At 36.2% G+C, this 27,320-nt stretch overlaps 1 non-coding gene across 3 annotated transcripts in view; it reads left to right on the forward strand.

Annotated features, from left to right (window-relative positions):
- Nucleotides 1–27,320, forward strand: part of LOC129043990 (uncharacterized) — a 928,785-nt gene that overhangs the window by 264,148 nt on the left and 637,317 nt on the right. For all 3 annotated transcript variants that reach the window (XR_010123468.1, XR_010123467.1, XR_010123469.1), the window contains exon 2: nt 15,159–15,255. This is a non-coding gene — a transcript (uncharacterized LOC129043990). The remainder of the gene's footprint in view (nt 1–15,158; nt 15,256–27,320) is intronic.

Genomic DNA, 27,320 nt, shown 5'->3' on the forward strand with positions numbered 1-27,320 from the left:
AATAATTTCCTTACCTTTCGATACATACCCAGTAGTGGAACTGCTTGATCACATGATAGGAAACTTATCTTTTCTTATCTTCAATGTACTAGTCTTGAGCTGTGCTAATTATGTAGCCATTAGCTATATATGGCTACTTAAGTTAATTAAAATTAAATTAAAAACTCAATGCCAAATACTTATAGTGATATATAAAATAGTATCAACATTGCAGAAAGTTCTGTTAGTCAATACTCTTCTCAAGTATTAGTACAAAATGTCTTATTGTGACGTGGACTCTTCATGTAATGCAAATTTCTCTTAAAGATATTGAAAAATGGAAATTTCAGTTTCACTTTCCCCTTTTCTGTGTAATTGTCAGCGCTAAACACTTAAACAAATGCAGAACATTGTATCTTACTTAGAGACAATATAGGCAAAATATTATTAACATGGACAATGAAATACAGGAATTAAACCTTCAAGGATAAGTAGCATTTGGAGTACTGAGAAGGTGAAGGATGAGAAGAAAATATTTCAAATGAGTAAAGTTCCAGGATTAGGCCAGAGCATGGCCTAATGAATGTGTGGGTAAATCTCTTTAAGGGAAGTAATTAAAGTATGTTTAGGATTAAAGTAAGATGAGATGTAAAATTAAAAGGAGGATACAAAATAATATAATAAATGTATAGATATATGATAATATGTTATATGATAAATATATAATAGATGGATATATGATAAACAAATGTAGTAAATTATTAAGAGCAAAATCTAGTTATTGGTATATGGGTACTTACTATAAAATCCTTTAATTTTTACAGTTAATACAGCTTGATACTTTTACAGTAAAATATTTTAAAATTTACGTGTATACAATAATTTAGCTATGTACCAGTACATTATAAAGAAAGAGAAAAGGAGATGGCCTTATGACTATTTGTGGTATGAAGAAAGTTAGGCATATTTATTATCCTTGGTTTTCATACTTCAAGAACATTTAAAAAGTAAATGCAAAAATGTTTTAACTAAGTTTGATCTAAAAATAATGAATTTCTAATCTAAAGGTATGAGTGGAAAGATGTTGACATTTACTATCTGTATGAATTTGGATAAATTACTTAGTTTTAAATTCTCTAAGTCTCAGTTTCCTTTTTAGTAAACTGTGGTTAACAGTGGTGCCAACTTCCTAAGGTTATCATGAGGATTGACTGATTTAATACAGGTAAAGTACACAGAATAAGGCCTACCACCTGGTAAACATTGGCTAATCTTTTTAGGAAATAGACTTTAAAAAAATATTTTACCAGTAGCTCCCACCCTACCTTCAGTATTGTGTTTATTTAGTAGGTTATACGCTCTTTAATGTCTGAAACCAAATGACCTGTTTTTTTGTTTGTTTTAATGAACTGTATTTTTTCCCTAAAGCTTATTAAATAAGAGCTTGGAAAAGAGACTCCAAAGTGGCAACAAAAGTTATGATACAGGCATAGCAGCTCTCTTGGAGGAAGTCAGAAGTAGTATTAATGTTAAGTTTTCCACAGAGGACTCTTTGAGCCTGCTGGTTTATAGAACAAAACAGACTTCTGTAGTTGTTAACTGTTAGCCAATTAGCACTCCCTGGGGAGAGAACTTGATCAGGAATGAGAACACTATATAGAAAAAGCAAAGCACAGAGAAAAGAGGTGTCTCTTGAGGTTCAGTGGATGATTTTTGTTCTGTCATTGATTTTTCACCTTGAACGATGGTTACAGTTTGTATAAATTCAGCACAGAACTCTCCGTGCAGTTGTTTATAGCTCCAACTTTCAGACTTTTCATTACAGGAGGTTCATTTTCTCTTTCTGGGCTACATTTAGCACTGAAATGATAAATGGCTCTTCTGGAGCTGGAAGAGGTTTTGAGATTATAAATTGTAGTTTAAGTGCATATCCTATCTTCTCCTGAGCCCAAAAGGAAAGGATATGGTTGAGTCCTACTCCATTTACTCCTTTTTAATAAACATGCAAAATACAATTATGGGTATGTATTATGGATTACGTTACAAGTTATTCCCTGGCTATGAAATCCTAAGCCATATATACCCCAAATATATAAATCGCCAGACTATGCTAGGGGCATGAATTTGCCTAAGTCCTTATTTGGCTGGTTGAAACTAGAAATTCAGGGCCTGTCTGCCAGGATGGGAAAAAATGAAAGGGGAAGACAAACCTATGTGCATTCTTGCCACAGATCGGACTCTTGCTGGCGATAGTATGACAGTAAGATTGTATTGCCATCGAGAGAATTGTGTCTATTCCAACTATTCCAAACCTTACAGTATATAGCTGGGTTTATACTATTACCAATGTCTGAATGCTTCTTAGCCAAATAAATCTACATGAGCATATCATAAATATACATGAGCATAACCATTTTCTGATTTCATGGCATTTGGTCATTTTAAAGACAGCTATGGTGCTTCCTCCATTCCTGTAGACCTTGTGATTAGTAGTGATTCATATGTAGTGAATATTAAATAATTCAATATTTTGTTAAAATTTAAATAAAGATGTCTTAAGTGAATGAATAAATGAACAAATGAGAGAATTAATAAATTTACTTGATTTTTTTCAAGCAATCCTCGTGCCTTGGCCTTTCAAAATGCTGTGATTATAGGTGTTCTAATTATTTGCTATCTTTTCTTAGAGAGGGAAGGGTATTTTCTTGAGAGCTATCCTTTTTAATTAAAACTATAATTAAAATGCTTTTAGTCAAAATCCTACACATATCAAGAATAGATTCATGAAAGTAGAATTTCTATGTACTTTTTTGCTCTAAGAACATTTGTTACTTTTGAGTCTGAATAGTGTGAACAACCTAACTCACTTATGCTGAAAATCTTAACACCAGCATTAAAGATTTAAAATGTAATTGTTACAAACACAAAATTTAGCATTAAAACTACCCTATGAGGACCATTTATTTTATTATCTTTGAGATGTACACTATATTTACCCACATGGTTATTGCTACCACATAATTGCAGCTTTTAGAGTTGGTATATATTAAAAGTCTGAGCTCTAACATCCAAAATGTCTTATATGTTTCACTATGTCTAGATGACATTTATACTTTCTTCCAGGCCTTGAAAATTGCCTGGAAGCAGTAGCCATTTGTAAATAGTCACAATAATTCTGTTTGTCACTATTCAGTATTAGATAGAACTGGGCTGGTAGATTAAGTGCTGAATCCTTGGATTCATTGTCCTCTGTGTGTGTGTGTGTGTGTGTGTGTGTGTGTGTGTGTGTGTGAGAGAGAGAGAGAGAGAGAGAGATAAAAGAAAGGAGAAAGGGACTGAAGGAGAATATGAATGATAAATAAATTTAATTCCTTGTTTCTTGAATCATTTTTGCTCCCTTGGTGATCCTATACGTGTATCTATTTTTTCTCATCTTTATTTTGTCCACATCTTCCTTTAATTTACTCCTATCCTTCTATTCCCATGTAACTTTATTATTTGGGTTATTATAATGTATCTAGACCTTACCTCTGATCTATGTCATTTTTACCTCAGCAATTTATTTCCCAATTATTCTATGTACTTTATTGTTCTTATGAGACAATAGACTATGATAATTTTCCAGAAATAATTTTGTTTTCTTCCTCCCATCTTCTAATATTGAGACTGTTTCTCTGTTTTCTTTCATCTCTACCCTCAGTCTCATAGGTTTCTCTGTTTTCTTTCATCCCTACCCCTCAGTCTCATAGGTTTATTTCTCATTTCCAATCCAGCGATTTCAAAACCTGAACAACAAACCAACTCAGCAGACCTTGGCGACTTGAGGGGATTTCACAAACATGAGCAGTATATGCAGGGTGACAGGCACTTACAAATGCACTGGGGATTAGGTGGTAAAATACACCAAGCTACACCACAGATTTCTCCAATGATTGTGTTCCACCAAGTTCTACCACAAAGTTATCTGAGTGATCCTGTTGAACATTGTCCCATGTACTAGTCCCTGCTCTTTCCCTTTGCCTGTTGTTAGTTTTGATGTCATCATCCTATTAGTGGTTATTAAGAGCTGAGTCTCTGAGGTCTTGGCATCATCTTTGATTGAGGCTCCTTCCTTGGATATCATTGCCATGGCCAACCTCTCTTTCTCTCAGTCTCTCACTCTTCCTCATCAGCTCAACACTCCTCTCTCCCTCTCCCCCCTCCCTTCCCTTCTTCTCCCCTTCTCTCCTTGTTTCTCCTCTCCTTTCTTGTCATTTGCAGTGTACCTTACAGCAGTTTAACCTGCCTAAAAAGTAAAGCATATGTGCATAATATGATAAGGGGGCTCATTGTACGGTAAAGGAGGGGAGATGCCGATTCCTGGAGGGCTGATAACCTGTCAGACACAACTTGGTAGGTTTTAAAACATTCCCCTTACACTGGAGAGGCTGTCGGCATTCTAAAAAAGTGTCAGCACCCCTTTTTTCAGTACCTCAGGGAATCTTTTTAGACTACTTCTGCTGCATTTCAAACTTGCTTTGCCATTACTGTATTACCCTTTGCTTTTATTGTCTGAATTCATGTGTTGTCTTTTTGCCTAGATACTCTTATTAAATATTTTGTTAATAATTTGATTCATCATTACAGGGTCACCATGAGACATTGTCTCTGGCTTTTCTTCAGCTTCACATTCTACCTGCTGAGGTCAATATCATTACAATGCTTAAATACAGCTGTAGCTCCCAGAATCCAGTCCAAGGTGAGACTCATCCGGTTAACCATGCAGAATATTCAGACAGTCTATGACATGAGTCTTAATGGATGGTCGTCTGTTGGCTACTACGATTGCATTGAATAAAGAAACAATTAGCAATGAAGGAGCATCATTAATAATTTAGACTTTGGAATCAGACAAACCTAGATCTGATCACAAGATTTGCCATTAAAAGCAGTGTGACTTTGAAAAAGTTTATGTAACTACTTTGAGTTTCAGTATAAAATGGACATGATAACAGCATCAACCTCATAGACTTATTATAAGCATTCAGATGCTATAAGTAAAGAAATTAGTGCGTTGCCAAGAATATAAAAAGTGCTTAATAAATTATTCTTATCGTCTTTATTTTACTGGTAAGTGGAAATTCTAGGGCAAAGTGATCTATGAATGCATTTTTCCACTAAATGTTAAAATCTTTAGGTAGATTTTATTTTGCCAAACCTCTTTTATGACAGTCTAGGTATTGTCACATAAAGTGATATAAACAATCAAAACAACAAAAACATGAACAGATATTTCACATCCTGAAAATGGAAGCCACTCAACTTGTATATATTCAAAATTTATATTCCACAGATTGGAGATATTGAGACATCCGTAAGTATGGACTTTATTACTGCCACCTGGAATTGTGAAGCCTCACCTATAAGAGATAGACAATGATCAAACAAAAATCATAAAGTTTAAGAGAATCTAGAGAATGCTGAACTAAAAGGAAGAACATACCTATAAAATAAAGCATTAATGCTTACTTCAGGCAGATAATTTTCATTCTCTTTCTCCTTCAAGGTAAAGACTCCTAATTCTGCCAAATTTCATGTGCATCCCTTTGTACTTTTTGAAATTTGGCATTGCATTGCATGGGGAATTGTATGTAATTCCTGCAGTCCTACATTAATTTCCTGATCTTTCCAAAAGGAAATTTCGTCTTGTGCTCATTGATCTAAAAATTAAGTGTTGGTAAGATAATCATACGTCCCAGGGTATGCTTCACATGCACAGTGTCTTAGTGCGATGCTGATGATATCCAAAGAGACTAAGTAATAGGCTATTCTCCATGGCCCTCAACTGCCAGGCTTCTGAATGTGCTGAGTCCAGACACTTGGGTTACAGAGGCAAATGGAGCTAATTTAGGGGACAATTTCCTGTGCTCCCACTTAGTCCTGCTTAGAATCATAGAATCCTGGATTCATAAGGGTTTTTAGCAAGTACGAAGTTTAGCATTTCATAAATTGTTTCCCAGGGTAATGTTATTATCCCAAGAGATGGCAATATGGAAAAAAGAGAAAGAAATTCTGTGTTTATATCAGTTTAAATATTTTCTTTCATTGTGGTAGGCTTAGAATCTTTATTATGTTAAGTAGATTGTGAGGGAATGACAAGGGAAGAAGAGGAAGAAAGGCAAGAAAAGGAGAAGGGAAGGGAAGGGGAGGGGAGGGAAGGGGAGGGGAGGCTGGGGGATGGAGGAGGGAAGGGAGGGAGGAAGGAAGGAAGAAAGGAGGGAAGGGAGGGAAGGAGGGAGGAAAAGAAGGGAAGAAGGAAAGGGGGAGGGAGGGAGGGTGGGAGGGAAAGAAGGGAGGAAGGAAAGGGGAAGGGAGGGAGGGAGGAAGGAAGGAAGGTAGGAAATATTTGTCAAACTTGATTATGTTAGCATCTTCTAGTGCACAAGCATTATACGGAATAGTCTGGGAAATACTAGTGTGATTCCAGCACTTCACTTTACAGATAAAGAAACAGTGCCACTTCAAGACAAAAACCTGTCACTTTAGTAAAAATCAGAGTACAGTTTTAAGTTATTAAATATTAACCTTAATTGGCAAGAGCACAAGGAGAGCTCATCTTCCTGTTTGGCATCACAACAGCTGGTGCTGGTAGTTCTTTCATTCTCCCTGCTCATGTTTTTTTCCCCTCTCCACCTAAGGTTACATACAGCTTTTCCTGTCCCTAGAGACACTTGATACTAAGTTGCCTTTGTCTTCATAATGGTGAATAGCAGCCCAGAATTCCCATTTTCATGCCATGGACTGATATGAAACCTAATCTTATTGACCACTCCTCACTCTTCCTTTTATACAATGTCAACACTAACAGGAACACACTGTAATGACACAGAGTCACCTATTGTTTTTTAACCTGTTTCCATTTACTTACAGTGAATATAGCATTGTGTCTTTCTGTGTGTTTTCCAATAATAGTGTTAATATTTAGGAATTACTTGTTGGTAATCTTGTTTTTAAATGTGAGGTGGGGCTGGGCATGGTCGTTCATGCCTGTAATCCCAATGCCAAGGTGGGAGGATTGCTTGTGGCCAGGAGTTTGAGACCAGCCTAGGAAACACAGCAAGACCTTATCTCTACATACATACATACATCCAAAGTGGTTCCTTACTGTGTCTCCATTTAAGAATCTGAACATATCTAATGTTTGGTAGAGAGGACCAGTGGCAATTCCCTGTTATGGTTAAAGCGAAAATTATATGTTCAGTTCTCCTGAAGATTCAGTTTCTTTAGGCCTTACCAGTGAGATTGTATAAGTGACAAAGTAAAGCACTTACACTACATCTCTCACCCAGCCTGGAAATCATGTCAACCTGGAAGATGCCCAGTGCCAGGTCTCGTTCTCATGCACCAAGACCCCTCTTTTATGCTGCAGATTCCTAGGTCTATCTTCTTCCACTGCAGGACATCCCTTACTACCTCCGTCAACAGTCAGTGTGGCTTTCAGGTCATGGCAGAAGGAAAAGGCAGCAATCTTCCTAATCCACGTGCAAGCAGACACTCCCATGCATCCATAGTCAACCAGCCTCACAGAAGAGAGAGAAAATCTGTGACTACTTGAAAACTATGTCAAAGCAAAGATTTTTGCCTTTCCTTTCATTGACAATCTAATATGATAGTATACTCTTATTCTCTGTCTCCTTCTATCTGACTCTGTTTCTCTTTGCCTGTCTATCTCTGTTAGCTTTTGTGTCCTCAAAACATTATCTCTCCTCTCATGCTCTCTCTGTCTCTTATTTCGACTCTATGACTGTTTCTCTTTTTGTCTCCCTCCTTTCACACTTTCCTCCTTCTCTCCCTATATTTATTGATTTCCTAATCTCCGTTTCTTTTTGTCTATAACTTCATGGGTCTTCTGTGTCCTCTCACTTTCTTTCTCTATCTCTGTCCCTCTTTTGCTAATTCCCTCAGTTGATTCAGGGTTTTTGACATTGGTTGGGTATGAGTCGTTAGAGTCCCAGGTATGGGGTAAGCAATTATGAGCAGGGCAATTTCCCTTGGTCCAGCCTTAGTTATTTTAATCTTAATCTAAATCCTTTATAACACACGACAGTGATGTTACTGAAGGTGGAAAGTGGTATCTCCACCCTGGCCTAAAAGAGGATTGTTTATACTCAAGTTCCTAGAAACACTCTAACACTTCAGTTTTTGTTTTTAAGCCACTATTTGATAGTCATTCTCAAAATTCTTGTCCGTGTACCACGGGAGTTCCCAAGATCCTTTTGAGCCATGTGCTAGGTGAAAACTATTTTTAAGATAAGACTAAGGTATTATTTGTGTCTTCATTGTGTTAACAATTTCCATGATGGTGCAAAGGCAATGGTAGATAAAATTTCCAGAATCTTAGCACAATTCAATATGGCAACACCAGACTGTTACTAGCAGTCACTGTATTTTCCACCATCATTTCTTTAAAGTAAACAAGCAAAAAAAACAAAATGGCAGGTCACTTAACAATGTCCTTTATGAAGTAGTATGCATTATTTTTTATAACTTGTTCTCTGAATAAACACCATCTTAATATCCTTTGTGATGAAATGTGAAGTATGCATAAAGCACCTTTGCTGCAAACTGAAGTATGATGTTTTCTTAAACAAAAAGCACTTTTGTAATTGAGTTGCACACTGAACTAGCTGCTTTTTCATTTAACATCATTTTAACATAAAAGTGTAACTAATAGTCAAACTAAAGCTATTGAGGCTTAAGGTATTTGGCATATATTTCTCAAAAATAAACAAAGTGATCTTGTAACTTCAAGGAAAGTAACTATTTTGTATCTGTATTTGTTGCCAGTGATCAAGTTTGAGCTTTGAAGTAAAAGTTAAAATTTTGAAAATTCTTTGTGCCACCATAGGCGTGACACTTCCCAATACTTTAAAATTATTCTGATAAGATTAGCGGTAATTTTAACAAGAGTAATTTTTAGTATTTTGTATATGTTAATAATTTGATTATGCATAATTTAGTGAACCAATATTTTCTAGATCACCAATGCATGATGATCAAGCAGTCATAGATAAAGGATCCATTCAAGGTAGCCAGTGGATTTTAATATAATAATATGAAAAGTTATTTGATTTGGTTTTAGATTTTATATTGTAACTGATCTTTTAGAAACTGCCTCTCATAAAATGTTGCTATGCTATCAAAGAAGTATTCTACAATAACTTTAAAAGCAGTAAAAATCTTTCTTTTCTCCAAAAATACATGTCTATATCAGACTAGATTTTCTTAATAGGTTTCTGCTAAAATAATATATCACACAGGTTGAATGCAGATTGAATAAGGCTGTTTTCTATTAAGTCAAATTTTAAGGAAATTTACAAAAATATAGAACAGTCTCACTCCCCTAATTTTTTTGTTTTGGAAAATATAATTATCTTTCATAAAAATGTGTCATTTATGTTACTGTTTTATGGGTTTATTTTTATTTTTAAATTAGTGTTTTCATAATAATTAACTGATAATGACTATTGTTAAAAGTTTTTCTCAGCTTTCATTTCTAATATGATGAATGAAAATTTATATACATAAATGAATGCTCTTCATTTTAAACAGTATGTAGACCCTGATTCCTAAAGGTTTGAGCACTGATATAAGACAACTTTCTATCTCCTCATACACATTTACCTTAATTCAAGTTCCCAGAAAAATACCTGAGTAGTAATGATACTCAAAGAATGGCAAAGAATCTCAGTATTAATGATAAATGTTCAATTCAATCATGCCTCTCTTTTACTTTGAACCAATAGTCTCAGACCAAACATATGTACCCCAATATTTAACTCTTATAGAGTGAGTACATTCCTCATTAGTATTCATTATGGCCAGTCATTGTTTATCCCATGTTGCTGCTGGGAATATCATTTCTATACCCAGTAAACATTTGGAGAGTTATTCTGTACCAATACCAGACATTGTGCATACATTTTACATACATTTTTTATTTTAATCTTTAAAAGAATACTATGAAGGTAGTGATTTGAATCAGTTATGGGTAACTTATCACTGCATAACAAACCACTTCAAAACTTAATGACTTAAAACAAGTATTATTTTATTTGCTTTTAATTCTATGGGCATGCATTTTGATCTGAGGCTCAGGTCGGTGGCACTTCTACTTATCTCTCCTGGGACATTCATGCAGCTACAGTCATCTAGCAGTTCCACTGAGTCTGGATGGTCTAACGTGGCTACTTCTCTGTCTTAGTTGGTGCTACCTGTCAGGGGGCCATAGGTCTCGAAAAGGCCAATGTGGTTTTCTCCTATGGTGGTGGAAGAATTCTAAGAGGGCAAGAGGAGAAGATGCAAGTCCTCGCAGGTTCTAGGCTCAGAAGTCACATTCCTCTGCATTTTAGTGGCCAAACAAGTCACTAGGCAAGCCTAAATTTAAGAGATGGAGAAAGAAATTTTAGCTCTGAAAGATGAAAATGGAAAAATTTCATTGCAAAGAGAGTATGTATAGAGATGGCAGAATTATTGCAGCCATTTTGAAAGCTGTATATCACAGTGTCATTAGATCCATTTATAGATGAAAAAACTAAGAAATAGAACAACTAGAAAGTAGTGAGGTCGAAATTTGAGCACTTGTCTTTGTGTTGCCAAAACGCATACCCTTAACCATTAAAATATTTAGATAGACAGATATTGAACCCATGATTTTAACTCTTAAGAGTAAGGTTAGATGAGGCTTTGGTTCTCCTGCCATGTTTGTTTCTTTCCTGTACCAAGTGGCCACTGACTGTCTATCTCTGCTGCCACCTACTGTTGTGGGTCTCCATGCCCTATAAGTGTGTGGATGGATGGGGTCTCCATCCACACACTTATCTGACAAATGTGTTTGAGAACTAATGTCAGAGACCCTTTTTAATAATCGCCATTCTGACTAGTGTGAGATGGTATCTCATTGTGGTTTTGATTTGCATTTCTCTAATGATCAGTGATGTTGAGCATTTTTTCATGTGTTTGTCCATGTAAATGTCTTCTTTTGAGAAGTGTCTATTCATATCCTTTGCCCCATACTTGTTGTTTTAACAAGGAAATTTTAATATAATGGATGGATTAAAAATTTGTTGGAGAGCTGGAAGAGGAAAAAGAGGCCCCTGAGGTTATACAGAGAGAGTAGTCTCAGGAAGCAGCTCCACCCTTAGGGCTTGGGGAATAAAATGAAAAGCTGGGGCACTGGGAGCTTAGATAAGGGACTTTGTAGATCTCTATAACACACTTCTCAGAAGTGTTGCTATGCAGCCAGTGTTGGTGTCTCAGAAGCTCAAAGGAGAGGCCTTGGGAACTCAAACTCAAGAGCTCTCAGAATGGGATACAAGCCACCTGGGGGTGGCACCTCTGTCAGGTCAGAATAAGCTGGTTCTGCAAGGATTTGAAAAATCGGTAGGCGGAAATGACTGCCACTGACAGGGCACAGGATGATTGCTAAACAATGCTGACAGCAAGAGAACAGGAAAGAATAAGCCTCTTTCTCCCTTTCTTCACCCCACCAGCCTGTCCCCAGTGCCCCCCCCCACCCCCATTGCAGAATCTAAGGAAACCATCTGGCAAAGGAAAGTGGTGTGCAGAGTCCCAAACCCAAAATCTCAAAGCAGAATATAGAAACAGGTTTGGTTTTAGGTCTTATGTTTAAGTCTTTAATCCATCTAGAGTTAATTTTTGCATAAGGTGTAAGGAAGGGGTCCAGTTTCAGTTTTCTGCATGTGGCTAGCCAGTTTTCCCAACACCATTTATTAAACAGGGAATCCTTCTCCATTGCTTGTTTTTGTCAGGTTTGTCAAAGATCAGGTGGTTGTAGATGTGTGGCGTTATTTCTGAGGTCTCTGTTATGTTTCATTGGTCTATGTATCTGTTTTGGTAACAGTACCATGCTGTTTTGGTTACTGAAGCTTTGTAGTATAGTTTAAAGTCAGGTAGCATGGTGCCTCCAGCTGTGTTCTTTTTGCTTAGGATTGTCTTGGCTATATGAGCACTTTTTGGATTCCATATGAAATTTAAAGTCATTTTGTCTGTGAAGAAAGTCAATGGTAGCTTGATGGGGATAGTGTGAATCTATAAATTACTTTGGGCACTATGGCCATTTTCACCATATTGATTCTTCCTATCCATTAGCATGGAATGTTTTTCTATTTGTTTGTGTCCTCTCTTATTTCCTTGAGCAGTGGTTTAGAGTTCTCCTTGAAGAGGTCCTTCACATCCCTTGTAACTTGTATTCCTAGGCATTTTATTTTATTTGTAGCAATTTTGAATGGGAGTTCACTCATGATTTGCCTCTCCATTTGTCTATTATTGTTGTATAGGAATGCTTGTTATTTTTGCACATTGATTTTGTATCCTGAGACTTTCCTGAAACTGCTTATCAGCTTAAGGAGATTTTGGGCTGAGACAATGGGGTTTTCTAAATATGCAATCATGTCATTTGCAAACAGAGACAATTTGACTTCCTCTCTTCCTATTTGAATAATCTTCATTTCTTTCTCTTGCCTGATTGCCCTGGCCAGAACTTCCAATATTATGTTGAATAGGAGTGGTGAGAGAGGGCATCCTTGTCTTGTGCTGCTTTTCAAAGGGAATGCTTCCAGTTTTTACCCATTCAGTATGATATTGGCTGTGGGTTTGTCATAGATAGCTCTTATTATTTTGAGATATGTTCCATCAATACCTGGTTTATTGAGCGTTCTTAGCATGAAAGGGTGTTGAATTTTATTGAAGGCTTTTTCTGCATCTGTTGAGATAATCATGTGCTTTTTGTCATTGGTTCTGTTTATGTGATGGATTACGTTTATTGATTTATGTTTTTTTGTTTTTTTTTTTTTTGAGACGGAGTCTCGCTCTGTCACCCAGGCTGGAGTGCAGTGGCGCGATCTCGGCTCACTGCAAGCTCCGCCTCCCGGGTTCACGCCATTCTCCTGCCTCAGCCTCCCGAGTAGCTGGGACTACAGGCGCCCGCCATCACGCTCGGCTAATTTTTTGTATTTTTAGTAGAGATGGGGTTTCACCATGTTAGCCAGGATGGTCTCGATCTCCTGACCTCGTGATCCGCCCACCTCGGCCTCCCAAAGTGCTGGGATTATAGGCGTGAGCCACCACGCCTGGCCTGATTTACGTATATTGAACCAGCCTTGCATCCCATGTATGAAGCCAACTTGTTTGTGGTGGATAAACTTTTTGATGTGCTGCTGGATTCAGTTTGCCAGTATTTTATTGAGGATTTTCACATCAGTGTTCATCAGGGATATTGGCCTGAATTTTCTTTTTTCTTGTTGTGTCTCTGACAGGTTTTGGTATCAGGATGGTGCTAGCCTCATAAAATTAGTTAGGGAGGAGTCCCTCTTTTTCTATTGTTTGGAATAGTTTCAGAAGGAATGGTACCAGCTCCACTTTGTACCTCTGGTAGAATTCGGCAGTGAATCTATCTGGTCCTGGGCTTTTTTTGGTTGATAGGCTATTAATTACCGTCTCAATTTCAGAACTTGTTAATGGTCTATTCAGGGATTCGACTTCTTCCTGGTTTAGTCTTGGGAGGGTGTATGTGTTCAGGAATTTATCCATTTCTTCTAGATTTTCTACTTTATTTGTGTAGATGTGTTTATAGTATTCTCTGATGGTAGTTTGTATTTCTGTGGGATCAGTGGTGATATCCCTTTTATCATTTTTTATTGTGTCTATTTGATTCTGCTCTCTTTTCTTCTTTGTCTGGCTAGTGTTCTATCTATTTTGTTAATCTTTTCAAAAACCCAGCTCCTGGATTTATTGATTTTTGAGGGGTTTTTCGTGTCTTTATCTCCTTCAGTTCCAGTCTGATCTTAATTATTTCTTGTCTTCTGCTAGCTTTTGAATTAGTTTGCTCTTGGTTCTCTAGTTCTTTTAATTGTGATGTTAGGGTGTCGATTTTAGATCTTTCCCACTTTCTCCTTTGGGCATTTAATGCTATAAATTTCCCTCTAAACACTGCTTTAGGTTTGGAGCTAAGAGATAATAACTTAAAAACACAAATTTCTTACTCGGCTTCTGTTGAAGGGGAAATAGAAGGAACATTTGTTGTTCAAAGTCTGTACCTGAAGTGAACCGATAAGAGGAATTGAGATGTCAATATTATTTAATGGGCCCAGCGGACTCTTTTGCATATCTAACTTTCAGGAAAAGAGATCCACTTGTGCCATCTAGTACCATTGTAATTACTGTATTCATAAAAATAGAAATCCAGGAAGGCACTAAGAGAGTGAAGCAACAGAATTTGTTTTAAAGTGACTAATTTAAAATTGATCATTATGACATGTCTCCTTGAGCTTGAGATGTTTTACAAAATCAGGTTTCAGTGTTTTCAATACTGTGATTTGCATAACCAAGATTTATTTCATTATTTTATAGAAGATTCTATTGTAATGAAACCAAAATAGCTATTAAAGGGTATAGACCTAGCCTGGCAAATAAATGTGATTTCATTGTATTTTATGTGATTGTAGTATAATTTCTTGCAATAAATTTGACTTTTAAGTGGTGTGTGTATGTGCATGTGCATATATGTATGTGTGTGTGAGAGAGAGAGTCAGAAAATTGCTCAAATTTTGCAACAGAGCCAAATACCTAGCAAATTTATAAATGGCAAATTTATAAATTTATAAAAGCTTTAGCTTGCAAAATTATCAAGACTGGAATATATAGGTACAGAGTAATATATTTTATACTAATGTGATGAATGGAAATAGATAAATGTGTTTTATTATTGTATTATGATTTTTATTCATTCAACTTTTAGAAAGACATCCACAAGCATCTTAAAAAGAGAAAAACTATATATTCAAATTACTTTTCTTTCTCTAACACACTATAACTTGATTTCTCTCTTCCTTTTTCTCATCTATATGCTATTTCTGATATTTAGTTGATTTTTAATATACATTTAAGAATACTCATTGATTTATGAAAACACATATAATAAAATGCATTACCTGAAAATGCAAGCAATAGTGTCATCAAGGATGAGTACATCAAATTGGATTGGAAGTAAACTTTTTTTTAAATAATTAGGGCAAAACCAGCAAGATGGAGAACAATGTGGAATTTTAGTTGAGCACTATTGAAAGAAGCTAGGTTTTTATTTTCCATGTTCCCAAGAGTTTCTGTTTCATTTCTTCTAGGAAATCCACTGGAGATGGTTTCAAGATATAGCATCCTTATATGTGAGGTATCCCAAATGAAGTTGGAGCATCCATGTTGAAATCGCTTCATGTTGTGGTAAGAGGAAAGTGATTCTTAATATGTTGGCCCAATTTCATACTATATATATATATTACATATATATAAAGGAAATGTATATGTAATATGCATATTATATATAAATATACAGACATGTGTATATGTGTGTGTGTATGGGTTTTCTTCTTATGAGCAGATAATGAAATAAAAAATATAGAATTTTGTAACCCAGTCTACAATTTTGAAATTCAACAAAAAGTCTTTATTATTTTGCAGTGATTATTTTCCTGCTCCTGAAGTGGAGTAGGGCACAATAGCAGACTCAAATTTGTTCTTAATTTCCCACTATGTGTATGTACATTATTTATGTTAGTCAATAAGTTATCATAACAGCCTTAAGAGGTAGATATTATTATCCACAGAGTAAAGATGCGGAAACAAAAGTTCAGAGAAATTAAAACCTCATCCAAATTCATGAAACTAGCAAATGGCTCAAAAGTGATTTGACTGCAAAATCTACTCTATCACTGCCATGCTGCCTCCTTGGATGAATATTTAAAATATAAGCCACTATTTTTTATAGCACTATCCATGAAGATTTGTAATTAAAGAAATGTTTATCTGAAACATTCCATTCAGCATAATGGATATTTAAGCTTAAATATATATATATATATATATATTCATGTATATATATATATTTATATATATATATATATAATTTTTTTTTTTACATAGAAGACATTTGTTTGAGGAAATTTCAGATTTCTGGTTGAAACCTTTAGAATTCCGGTACACATTTGGGATATTAGTTTATAAATGACAGAACACAGGTTCTTTTGTTTCTGGGACTCAGCAGTACCATTGGAATTAGTTGCTTTAGGTAGCCTACGTGAAAAATTTCGAACAACTCTATCCTGGTGATCATGAACCATATATGTACTCTGTCTCTGTGAGTCAGATTTGCTTGGGTTATTCAACAGTGATGCCTTGGAAGGCTGTAAAGCACTCTCTCTTTGGTAGTCATGCCTATAGTCTTGCTTCTGTATTGGTAATAGCACCGTTTCTGTGGGAGCAGATACCATGTCTGTTGCTGAAGATTACATTTTTACTTTCTGTGTTATGTAATGCGGGGAAAAAGAAAGCCAACTCTCGGTGTGAGATTCAGAGGAGCAGTCTTCAATTATCTCCAGGTTTCAATGTGTGGTTTCACTTTTTAATAGGAAAAAGCCTATAAAATTAGTGAATGCATGGAAGATATTAGGCTAGACTCACCAACATCAATAAGGACAGGCTTCTTCCAGAGCACCAGGGGAAAGGAATCTGGGCAATTCTTTACTAAAGCTATTTTTGATTATTTCCATTCTGAGAACAGCTGAATAAATGTCCATATCCCTCCTATGCTATATTGCTTTTCTATTCAAGCATCTTTAAAAAATTTTACAGAAGCTCCTAACCAAACATTTCCAAATTCCCACTTGATGTCCAGCTTTGGATTGATTTTAAAAGTTTTTTTAAAATAGAATTCTCTCTGTGTAGGGGCACATTTCTTTCTGCTTTTTCTCTGTAATAACCCTATATTTGCTTCTGTTTTACCTACTTTGAAATAGTGATCAAGTTACTAAACATCTTTTAGCCTCGGAATTCTCATTAAAATATGAGGTTCATAACAGTCAGATTGCTTACATTTTAAAGATTACAAAGCATATATGCAAATCATCTAGTTCTTAGAACATTACTGGTGATCTTTCATATTAGCTATATATCTAGATCTACTAATAGGTTCGATAACATACAAATCCCTCAAATATTTATGAGGAACTTTTTGGACTCTTGCAGAATAAGGACAAAATTTGGTTAGGAGATTGGTGTGACTCATGAGTTTGGTGGGGAGGAGGTGAAAGGAAGCCTCATCTTTATCAGAAGTACCTAACCTAAAATAAGTACCTAAAAATGAGCATTTTATTCATTTATTACCATGCCAGAAGCAATAGATCTTTACCTTAGGTTTGTTCATATTGCCTGTATGACAATGTTCCTTTATCATGAGGCTTTTTAACATTTGCTTCTCTATGCCAACAGTTCTCAAGATTTAAAATGTTTACAACCACCTGGAAAGCATATTAAATACAGAGGGTAGCAGATGCTATTTGGGGGATTCTGCTTCAGTACGATAGGTTGAGTCCTAAGAATTTACATTTTAAACATGATTATTCAGAACCAGAGCAATTCTGGTATACCCCACTAACGGCCATTTTTTCACCTTGAAGATTAAAGTTTTACAGTCTATTTGGAAGTTTTATTGTTGGAGATAGAATTGAACAATTTTATTATGTAACTGTTAAGAGAGATAGCTAAGAATAAGACAAGATTTAATAATAGTTCTCTACACTTATTAGGCAGTAGAGTAACTCTGTACAGAATTTGATTCCACATACTTATAAAAAGTTGATGGAAGAACTATGTAAAAATAAAACATGATGGTCAAGTTAATAATAGGGTTTCTGATTTTACTATTGTTTATCAATACCTTTTAATAACCAGTTGCTTTCATATATATTAATTTATCAAATCCTCATTCTAGTTCTGTTTAGCATTTTGTAGCCTCATTTTACAGACTTATACAAATAGATTTATAGGAAATACTGTCTTGTTAAGTTGTAAGGTTAGAAAACGATAGGGCCAATCTTGGTACCAAGACAGCATGCAACTGGTACAGCTGCTTCCTAATCCTAGGGTAATTTAATTTTCTAATCATGAAAGGTTTTGTTTTATGACAGCCACCAGTATAAGCACGTATTGGAAGAACCAGCCTATATTTGTTTTGTTTAAGCTGCTGCACACTTAATTCATCTTCACCTGATGAGTTAGACTTTGAAAAGCATCAGTAGAGTAGGCCTGTTTCATCTACTTTGTAAAACTTCTCAGGAAAATATTTTCTGAAAGAAAGGTTTCAGGTATCTTCTGCACATTCTTGTTTTTTACCAGTGTGCTTATCGACTTTCACCAATTATTTTGACTGTTTGTATGTCATCTTTCATTTAAATCAATTATCAGTGATTAAGCTTCTTTCAGTAGCTGGTCAATAACCTCTTTTAAGAACAAAAGTGGCCAGGTGTGGTGGCTCACGCCTGTAATCCCAGCAGGTTGGGAGGCCGAGGTGGGCAGATCCCCTGAGGTCAGGAGTTCTAGACCAGCCTGGCCAACATGGTGAAACCCTGTCTCTACTAAAAATACAAAAATTAGCCAGGCGTGGTGGCAGGCGCCTGTAATCCCAGCTACACGGGAGGCTGAGGCAGGAGAATTGCTTGAACCCAGGAGGCGGAGGTTTCAGTGAGCCGAGATCATGCCATCGCACTCCAGCCTGGGGGACAAGAGTGAGAGTTCATCTCCAAAACAAACAAACAAAACCCAAAAGCATTATAGGTAGGTAGACAGATAGACAGACAGACAGACAGAGATAGAGATATGTCCAGCCTCCTTTGTATCTAGGTTTGGCTTTGTGTCTAAGTTCTGGCCAATGTGATGTTACCTAAAACAATGTATACCATTACTAGGTCATATCCTTCCAGGGTCTGAATGTCTGCTTCTCTTTCTTCCTTGACTAACTTGGAAATTAGATATGGAATGAGATGTCGTGGTGAGCCAGCTTGTATCATACAGACAAAGATAACTGTGTAGATGTGGTGGAATAACAACATAGAAGGAGTCTCACTTACTGCCTTAATTGATAGAGCAAAACAGTCCAGGACTCCTTCTGTGATGAGTGTTATGTGAAAGATGAATAAGCTCTACTTGCTTAGTTATTGCTATTAAGCCACTATACAGGGCAGAATATATGTCCTAATGAACTCATGCATTCTTCCGTGAATGTGTTACTCATGAATGTTTAGCACACTATGGCTCCTTTAGGAAGTTAATCTTAGCTCGGCAAGATTCACTGGGCCCTTAAACAAAGAATGCCACTGTGATTGCCTAGATATTATACGTGTACCCTATAGAAGCATCTCATCTCGCACATCTTACTCCTTACACTATTCTTCTCACCACCTTCTCCACTGATCCATCACCAGCTCTGTTATCCTTTTTTTCCGTCCATTACAGAGCGATGCATACGTTTGTTACTTTTTCTCAATTCGTTTTGCTACAGCACTTATCTTTCAAGCATGTGCATTGTGACGACTGCAAATAAAAGACAATAGGAATAATAAACCCTGAGACAAACTTCAGAGTCCTTGCCTTTCTTAACAGCATTCAATATAAACTTTAAAAACCACATCAGACTATGCAAATAAAACAGTAAGTGGATGCCTTAAAGCTTCTCCCAAGATAACAACATCCAAACCTGTATAATCTACAATATATTCTTCATTGTCTCCTGCCCTTCACTCAATCCCTCACCTGATCTATCCTCATTTTGCATGCAAGACACATTTGTTTTCATCTGTAGCATACCTCCTTGGATCTTTATTTTAGAGACGATTTTAGATCTATATTTAATTCCCATAGTAGTCAAAGAATGCCTTGATGTCTTATGGATGCAATGTTCTCCTGCTCCATAAAGGAGTCCTCAGTTATCTTTAAGTGGCAATTATTCTACAGAGAATGCTCCCTGCTAAAATGACTGTTTTGACTATGATTCTAGCATTCTGGGACCCAGCCTGAGATTGCGTCTTTACCTTAGGCCTTAATACGACAGTTTGTGCATCTTCTGACTAGCAGAATGCAAGCTTATTATATGCCTTAATATATCTCATAGCTGGTTGCTTACTACAATTGCCGTATTTTATCATTCTGTCTGTCACTGCTTTAATGCATCTCTTATTCCTAAGCATACATGCTGGCACTTCCAACTCAATGTTCAACACACAATATCTCACTTAATTCCCTTAAGCCTCTTAGATAAATATAATGATCACATTTTAGTCACCAACTCAACAAACATTTATTTAGCGTTTCTTTTGTGTCACCTATTATTTTAGGCAAGGGAGAGGGAGATAGCAAGTAGCCCCCCATTTGCTCCCTCTCTCATAGGGAAGACAAATAAGGTAAGTGTAAAAATACAAAAACAAAAACAGAAACCCTCCCAAAAAAACTTTTAAGTATACAGTAATAGCATAAAACTTCATTCTAAGAACAAGGAGCAAATAAGAAAATTGCTCAATTTCACTGGAAGGAGAGGAATGGCAAAGATTAGAATATGTTTCCTGGGCATCGTACTTCAGCTGAAATTGAAAAGATAAGGAGACAGACTCAGACAGATAAAACAGATTTTCTAAAATGTCACAGCTAGTTAGTGGCAAAGAAGGGACAGAGATTCACACCCAGGTACTTCTGATGTCATGGCCCATGCAGTGAGCCATTCTGGATTCAGAGTTATTTGGTTTTTGGTGATTTCTATAATTGAATGCCATTTACATATTGGTACACCCACCTGGCACCCCCATCACTTACTCTCCTCACTTCTGAGCACTTGCTTCTCAGCTATATATCATCTCTACCACCAAGTTATAGTTTTATATAACTTTATAACTTGGTGCTAGAGATGATATACAAATTAAGTTTTCAAGGAAACAACTTCCAAATTTTGAGGTTTCCTGTACAGTCTTTCCTAAAAGAGCCCAAATGATATTCCAATTATGGTCTGCCAATTCTGCTTTTCTACTTTTCCTTTCAAAATAGCTCCTCTTTCACTTTACAATACAAAGACATGGTTCTCATTCTTGTCCTTACTTCCCAGGGTATGCCGTCCTGGGGGATAAAAACGTTGGTGAGGTTTAAAAAAGGGAAGAGTCAGGAACAAAATGAAGCTTCTATAGGGACAGTCCCAAGAGAGCAAAACAAGGGCGCTTAAGGAAGAAATAAAGGGGGAGTACCTTATTTCTTTCAGGTGTTAAACTTGTAACAATGCTACTGTCTTTATCTTCCTGTTGTTCATCACTTGATCAAGCTTTTCTCCATCCATCCTCATCTTCTTTTGGATTTCCTCTGATAAGATGAAAGATTAAATATCTGTATACCAAAGGTTTTAAGGAACATGTACTTAAAGCATAAATAAAATATATAGTAACCCCAAAATTATATTCTTTAAAATTATACACACAAAAATTTGTTTTTGATGTCAACTTTAAAAAGGTATGGGAGTGTAAAAATAGTTATTCAATGCATATAATAGCTTTGAAAACATATGCATTAAATGCATGAATAAGTGAGTGGAGGATTTATTCTAATGTGAAAGGCAAAATCTCAAGATTTATAGATCTATCTCTTGAGAAGTGAGAACAATTGTACTATAATGTATACATTTTTGCCTAGTTGCAAAAGGGGCTTATCACACAATATTATATAATTTAATTGCACAGTATCATTAGCATGTAAATGCCAAGGAGACACTTGTGGTACTATCATTATATGCTGCTCCAAGCTATTTCACAGGATCATTGAAAAAGGAATAGGGAATCGTTTGTTTCTTCTCAGCTTTGAGGAATGACAGTAAAATTGTTATTGCAGCATAATTAAATATGCATATCTAGATACTAATAAATGCTTTGCTGTCCTAGAATTCAAGAGAAGTGTCAGGCCTTTCAGCCTTCTCTGGCACTGGTCACAGTCTCTAAGTTTTTCTGTAGCTCTCCATAGCTAATAAATGACTACAGAACTTTCAAGAGAATTTTACCATTTATCGCCCTTGCTGAAAACTCCAGTACTGTATCTGCTTATTTTATTTCAGCTGAATTCCTTCCTTCCTTCATTTCTTTCTTCCTCCTTTCCTCCCTTCTTCCCTTTCTCTTTTTCTTTCTTTTTTTTGTGGAGAGAAAGAGTGTGATTGGGGCAAAGACATAAATATGAGTGTTCCTTTTAGATATATTAGTCAATTTTCTCTTTTCAGGGGCATTTAAAGCAGAAAGTACATAAATAAAATTAATTGCATAACTCTCTAGCCATGTCAAAATCTTGATGTGTTCAGTCTCTGTAATTGGCGTTTTCTATTCAAAGTAAGTTTTGCAAACAGCAGGAGCACAGGATGCATGAGAGCTGCCTATTAAATAGGGGCAATTTGCAGTAATGAAAGTCCTGTCAGCAATCCTTCATAGTTATGGGAGCCACTAGTTGGAGTTTCACAAAGCTACCTTCTCCATTTCTATTTCTTACACATATGCACATACAAAGTTTTGGAGTTTGTTATAACTGATTTTTATTAGCCACTGTAGTCTTATTATCTTGACATGAACCAAAGTAAAACAAATGTGTTAGTTAATATAATACTAGATTCTGTAACAAATAAACCTCAAGGTGTATGATAGCTCAAACACAATAGAATTACAGTTCTTTGTCATTTAAAGTAAAAAAAAATCATATGGGGTGCATGGACAGCTCTCATTTAAGTAGAGATTCAAAGAACAGTGCTCCTTCCGTCTGAGGGCTTGCTATTTTCAATATGTGTCTTCTAGGATCACCCTGATTAGCTTTATAAGCTGGTAGAAGGGAAAAAGATATAAGGCGAACAAGTAGGCATTTTTGAAGGCCAAGCTGAGGAGTGCGGTACCGTAATTTTACTCATTTTCCGCTGGGTAGAACTCACCTGACAGAGCAACAGAGACAGGGAATCATAGCCTACTTGCGTGTCTAAGAAGAGAAGACATTGGCTTGGTGAACAGCTAACCTGTCACTGCCCAGCAACATGTAAGGTTTGGGAAATGCAATAATCAATAATTGTATTCAGGGGAAGAGGATGACTAAAGTTGGAGGCTGATGCAAGGCAATGTAGAAATTATAAAATGTAACAGAGTGCTTCATAAATTATTTTTATAATTATATTGATCTTTTCATGCAGAATGAAAATGCTAATTAGTTTCGTAAGTATTGACAAATTAAACATAGCCACAGACAATGCTGGGCCCCAGTAATAAAGAGAACTTAATTCTCTCAAGATTTATTCTACTTTTTAATCTAGAGTGGGTAATAGAGGACTACAGATCTTAATAAAGGTAAACACCACCTTTTGGCTCAGAGGGAATTCAGAAAGGTGGGGTAGAAATGCACTGCAGTCATTCATTCATTCATCCCATGCACATTTGTTAAGTACCTTCTGTATTCCAGATGCTGTATTTACCTTGAAGATAGATAAATTAGTAAGATAGCACCTCTGCTCTCAAGACCTTGCATCTAAGTGGAAGAAACAAACCTTTAAACCAATAAGTAATTATAGTATTATAGTTACAGTTCTATGAAAGTATGAAAGGAGTGATCACATCTTCCAGAGATATTAGGAAATATCATATAGAAGAGATGCCATTTAATCTGGGTCTAGAAGAATAAGTATTTTTAGGCAGCAGAAAGAGTTTAAAGCTACCCTAAAACGGGTAGCTTTAAACCCATGGTCAAGTATATCAAAAAGTGAGGCAGCTGAAGGGTATGAAAGAAAGCGGCACAAACAGAAATAGGAAGTTATTTTGCATGTCTGGAAAATAAAGGCTTTATAACAGGAGATAGAGTTCTGGGGAAGCCAGTTAGTGAGCAGTGATTCCAACCTCAAGTGTAGATGGAATAGTAGGTTTTTGAGGGAGGTCCTAGCAGAGGAGGAGTGGCTCTTCTCTTCGTTGTCACTTTTTCACTGTTGTCAGCACTCTTAGAGTCTTAAGTAGCCTTCTAACTGCAGAACATAAGGCACTACTCATTCACCTCCACGGTCATTCTTGCATTATATGTGTTCTCAGGGAGCTATAAAAGGGATAGAGCTACACAGATAGAATTTGCAGAAATAAGATAAGTGCAGGAAAGTAATAAAAGAAAGTAAAGTTCATTAAATTGGAATATAAGTTGCCCTTCCATAAATATGACAGAGCATGTTATCCTGCTATTGAACAGTTTCTACTTGTTAGTTCAATTTCTGCATGTGAGCTCTTATTTCTTAACATTACATATTCCAGGAAAACACAGTGGACAAAATCATAGATATGAGAAATAGTATAATATTTGTTACAGTGTGATCATATATCACTTAAAGACAGGGATACATTCTGAGAAACCCATTGTTAGATGATTTCATCATTGTGCAAACATCATAGAGTAGATTTACACAAACCTACATGGCATGGTCTGCACCTATATGGTGTAGCCTGTTGCTCCTAGGCTACAAACCTGTGCAGCATGTTACTGTACCAAATACTGTAAGCAGTTGTAATGTAATGGTAAGTATTTGTGTATCTAAACATAGAAAAGATAATGCATTGTGCCAAGTTGATGGTTATGATGTCACTAGGCGATAGGAAATTTTTAGCTCCATTATAATCTTATGGGACCACCATTATATATGTGGCCCATCATTGATAGAAATGTCCTTATGGGGTGCATGACTATATGTAGTATATACTATAATACTCATAAGTAAAATGTAAAAGGAGAGAGATAAATTGAAGAAAGAAGTGTTAAGCAAAAAGGAAATCGAACTTAAAATATTTGGAAAATTCTAAGCCAATGCATATTATTAAAAAATGAGAAAGCATGTTCTGTAGAGAACACCAAGAATGTGGCTGGACAATCACTCCATAAAGAGGTAACCCATGAATTTAGTTAGCCATCTTTGCAGAGGTCAGGAATAATAAATGGGTGACTCCAGCAGAGATCCTGCCACTGGACTAAAAGGAACAAAGATGGGACAAAATGAAGAAAGGCTTTCAGACTTCTGAAATTCTGTAGAATGGAACAAGAGAGATATCAGGCTCTCTGGCTGCAAAATATGCCTTATTCTTTAACACAGGAACAGAAAACCAAATCCCAACTGTTTTCACTTGTAAATGGGAGCTAAATGATAAGAAAACATAAATATGTAGAGGAGAACAACACACACTAGGATCTTTTCAGGGGTGAAGGGTTGTAGGATGGATAGGATCAGAAAAAATAACCAGTGGGTCCTAGGATTAATACCTTGGTGATGCAAAAATCTGTACAACAAACCCCCATGTTACCTATGTAACAAACTTGCCCTTGTACCCCTGAACTTAAAATAAAAGTGGAAAAAAAAGAAAAATGATCCAAACAGCAATTGAGAGACTAGCAGGTCTGCCACTGACACCGCAGGCCCAGAACACACAGATACAAGGGTGCAAGGCTGTCTTCTTCCCAGTTTCAAGGGTAGGACCACCTCCTTGGTCTCAGAGGATGAGGCTGCCCTTGCTCATTTCCTCAGGGGCAAAACTGCCACCCATGGCTGAGTGGGTGGGACTCCTCACCAATGGGTCTAGAAAGTGAGGCTGCCACCCTATTGGGACTGGAAAGCAGAGCATCAAGCCAAAGAGAATTATTCTCTGGAAGCTTCAGATCTAACGGAATTTGCCTTTCTAGGTTTTGGACTTGCTTGAGATCTATCATCCCTTTCTTTATTCCAGTTTCTCTCTTTTGGAACAATAATGTCTTTCCTATGTCTGTCCTACCATTTTATTCTGGAAGCACATACCTTGTTAGGTTTCACAGGTTCATAGCAGGAGAAGAATTATTCACAAATTTTAAATGCTGCGTCTCAAGTCTTACCATACGCGATATATGATATTTAGATACACTTTCATCTTGGAGTTGATACTGGGATGGGTTAAGGCTTTTAAGACTATTAAGATGGGGTGAATGCATTTTGCATGCCAGAGAACATGAATTTTGGGGGACCAGAGGGTAGATTATGGTCCCCAAATCCATATGTTGAAGGTCTAGTGTCCCAATGTGACTTTATTTGGAGACAGTGTCTTTAAGAAGGTAATTAAGATTAAATGAGATCAATAGAGCCAATACTGTTAATCCAATACTGCTGGTGTCCTACAAGAAGAGACCCCAGAAGTGTATGCACACAGAGAAAAAGCCATGTGAGGATACAGCGAGAAAACAGTCATCTGAAAGCCAGTAGAGGCCTCACCAGAAACCAATCCCGCTGTTCCCTTGATGTTGGACTTAACAGCCTCCAGGACTATAAGAAAAGAAATTTTTGCTTAAGCCATCCAGTCTGTGATATATCGTTATACCATCTCAAGCTGACAAATACAATGTGTTCAAATGTGACTGATCACTTATCATAATAATAATGGCAATAATATTTGCCATATATCAGATAATATTTTAAGCCCTATATGTACATTATTTCATTAATACCCTTGATAACTTTTAACACTAATTATTAACACAATTTTCCAAATTGAGAAAATCAGATCAACCAGGAAGATTACTGGTTTTCCAAGCAGTGGAGAACTCAATGTCATTCTAATGTAGTTCGGTTGCATGTGACTCTCCACAAAGAGCTTAGCTTCTCTGGGCTTCAGTTTTATTGTCCATTAAGTAATAATGATATGTTGGCTGGCCTCTTCAGATGGTTATTTGTGTGGTTTAAATAAGATGATTTAAGGGAAACCATTGTATCCATTTCAGTCAGGAATATCTTTATCATCACCACTGCCATTTTTTGGTGACCTTCTGTTCCTGCCCAGATCACGGACTTTTCACAGGACTGTGATCGCAAGACACCACGACACCCTTTCAAAATATTTTTCTTTCAACTTTTTATGTATAGGCTTTTGTTCTTACTATTAATTTAAAAAAAAGATATGATCATAAGATTTCCTTGAATAGCATTCTTTTCAGATGGTGAAAAATTAGTCTCCTAATGACTTCATTGAGTTTGCACAGGGAAGTTAATAATAGATAATGATTGTGAAAATTTGTTTGTGAATAATTAAGGGTATTGGCCCACAAAATAAATTTCCCTTACTATCTTAATATTATATTAATCTTACTAATGTTGAGTTCCTTGCTTTTGCCCACTTTGCTATCTTTGTAGAACAAAATACTCATTTTCTCTAATATGACTCTATTTTAATACCTTTTAATTAGCTACTAGAACATAGCTCTTTCTTTTGTTTCTCTAACAAAACAAAATCTAGCTGCCCCTTTTATATTATCTGAAAATAGCTTTTTTGTATGTGTATTTCAAATTGAGCCTTATTTTGCCAGTGTATCTTCTAACTAGGTCAAATATTTTATTTTTATCAAAATGAATTATAAAGTAATCAGATTAGCTTAACAGTGAGAAATGCCATTTAAAGAATTTGACTATATTGCAGATT

This window comes from Pongo pygmaeus, chromosome 13 (genome assembly GCF_028885625.2).
Source record: "Pongo pygmaeus isolate AG05252 chromosome 13, NHGRI_mPonPyg2-v2.0_pri, whole genome shotgun sequence".
Taxonomy (NCBI): domain Eukaryota; kingdom Metazoa; phylum Chordata; class Mammalia; order Primates; family Hominidae; genus Pongo; species Pongo pygmaeus.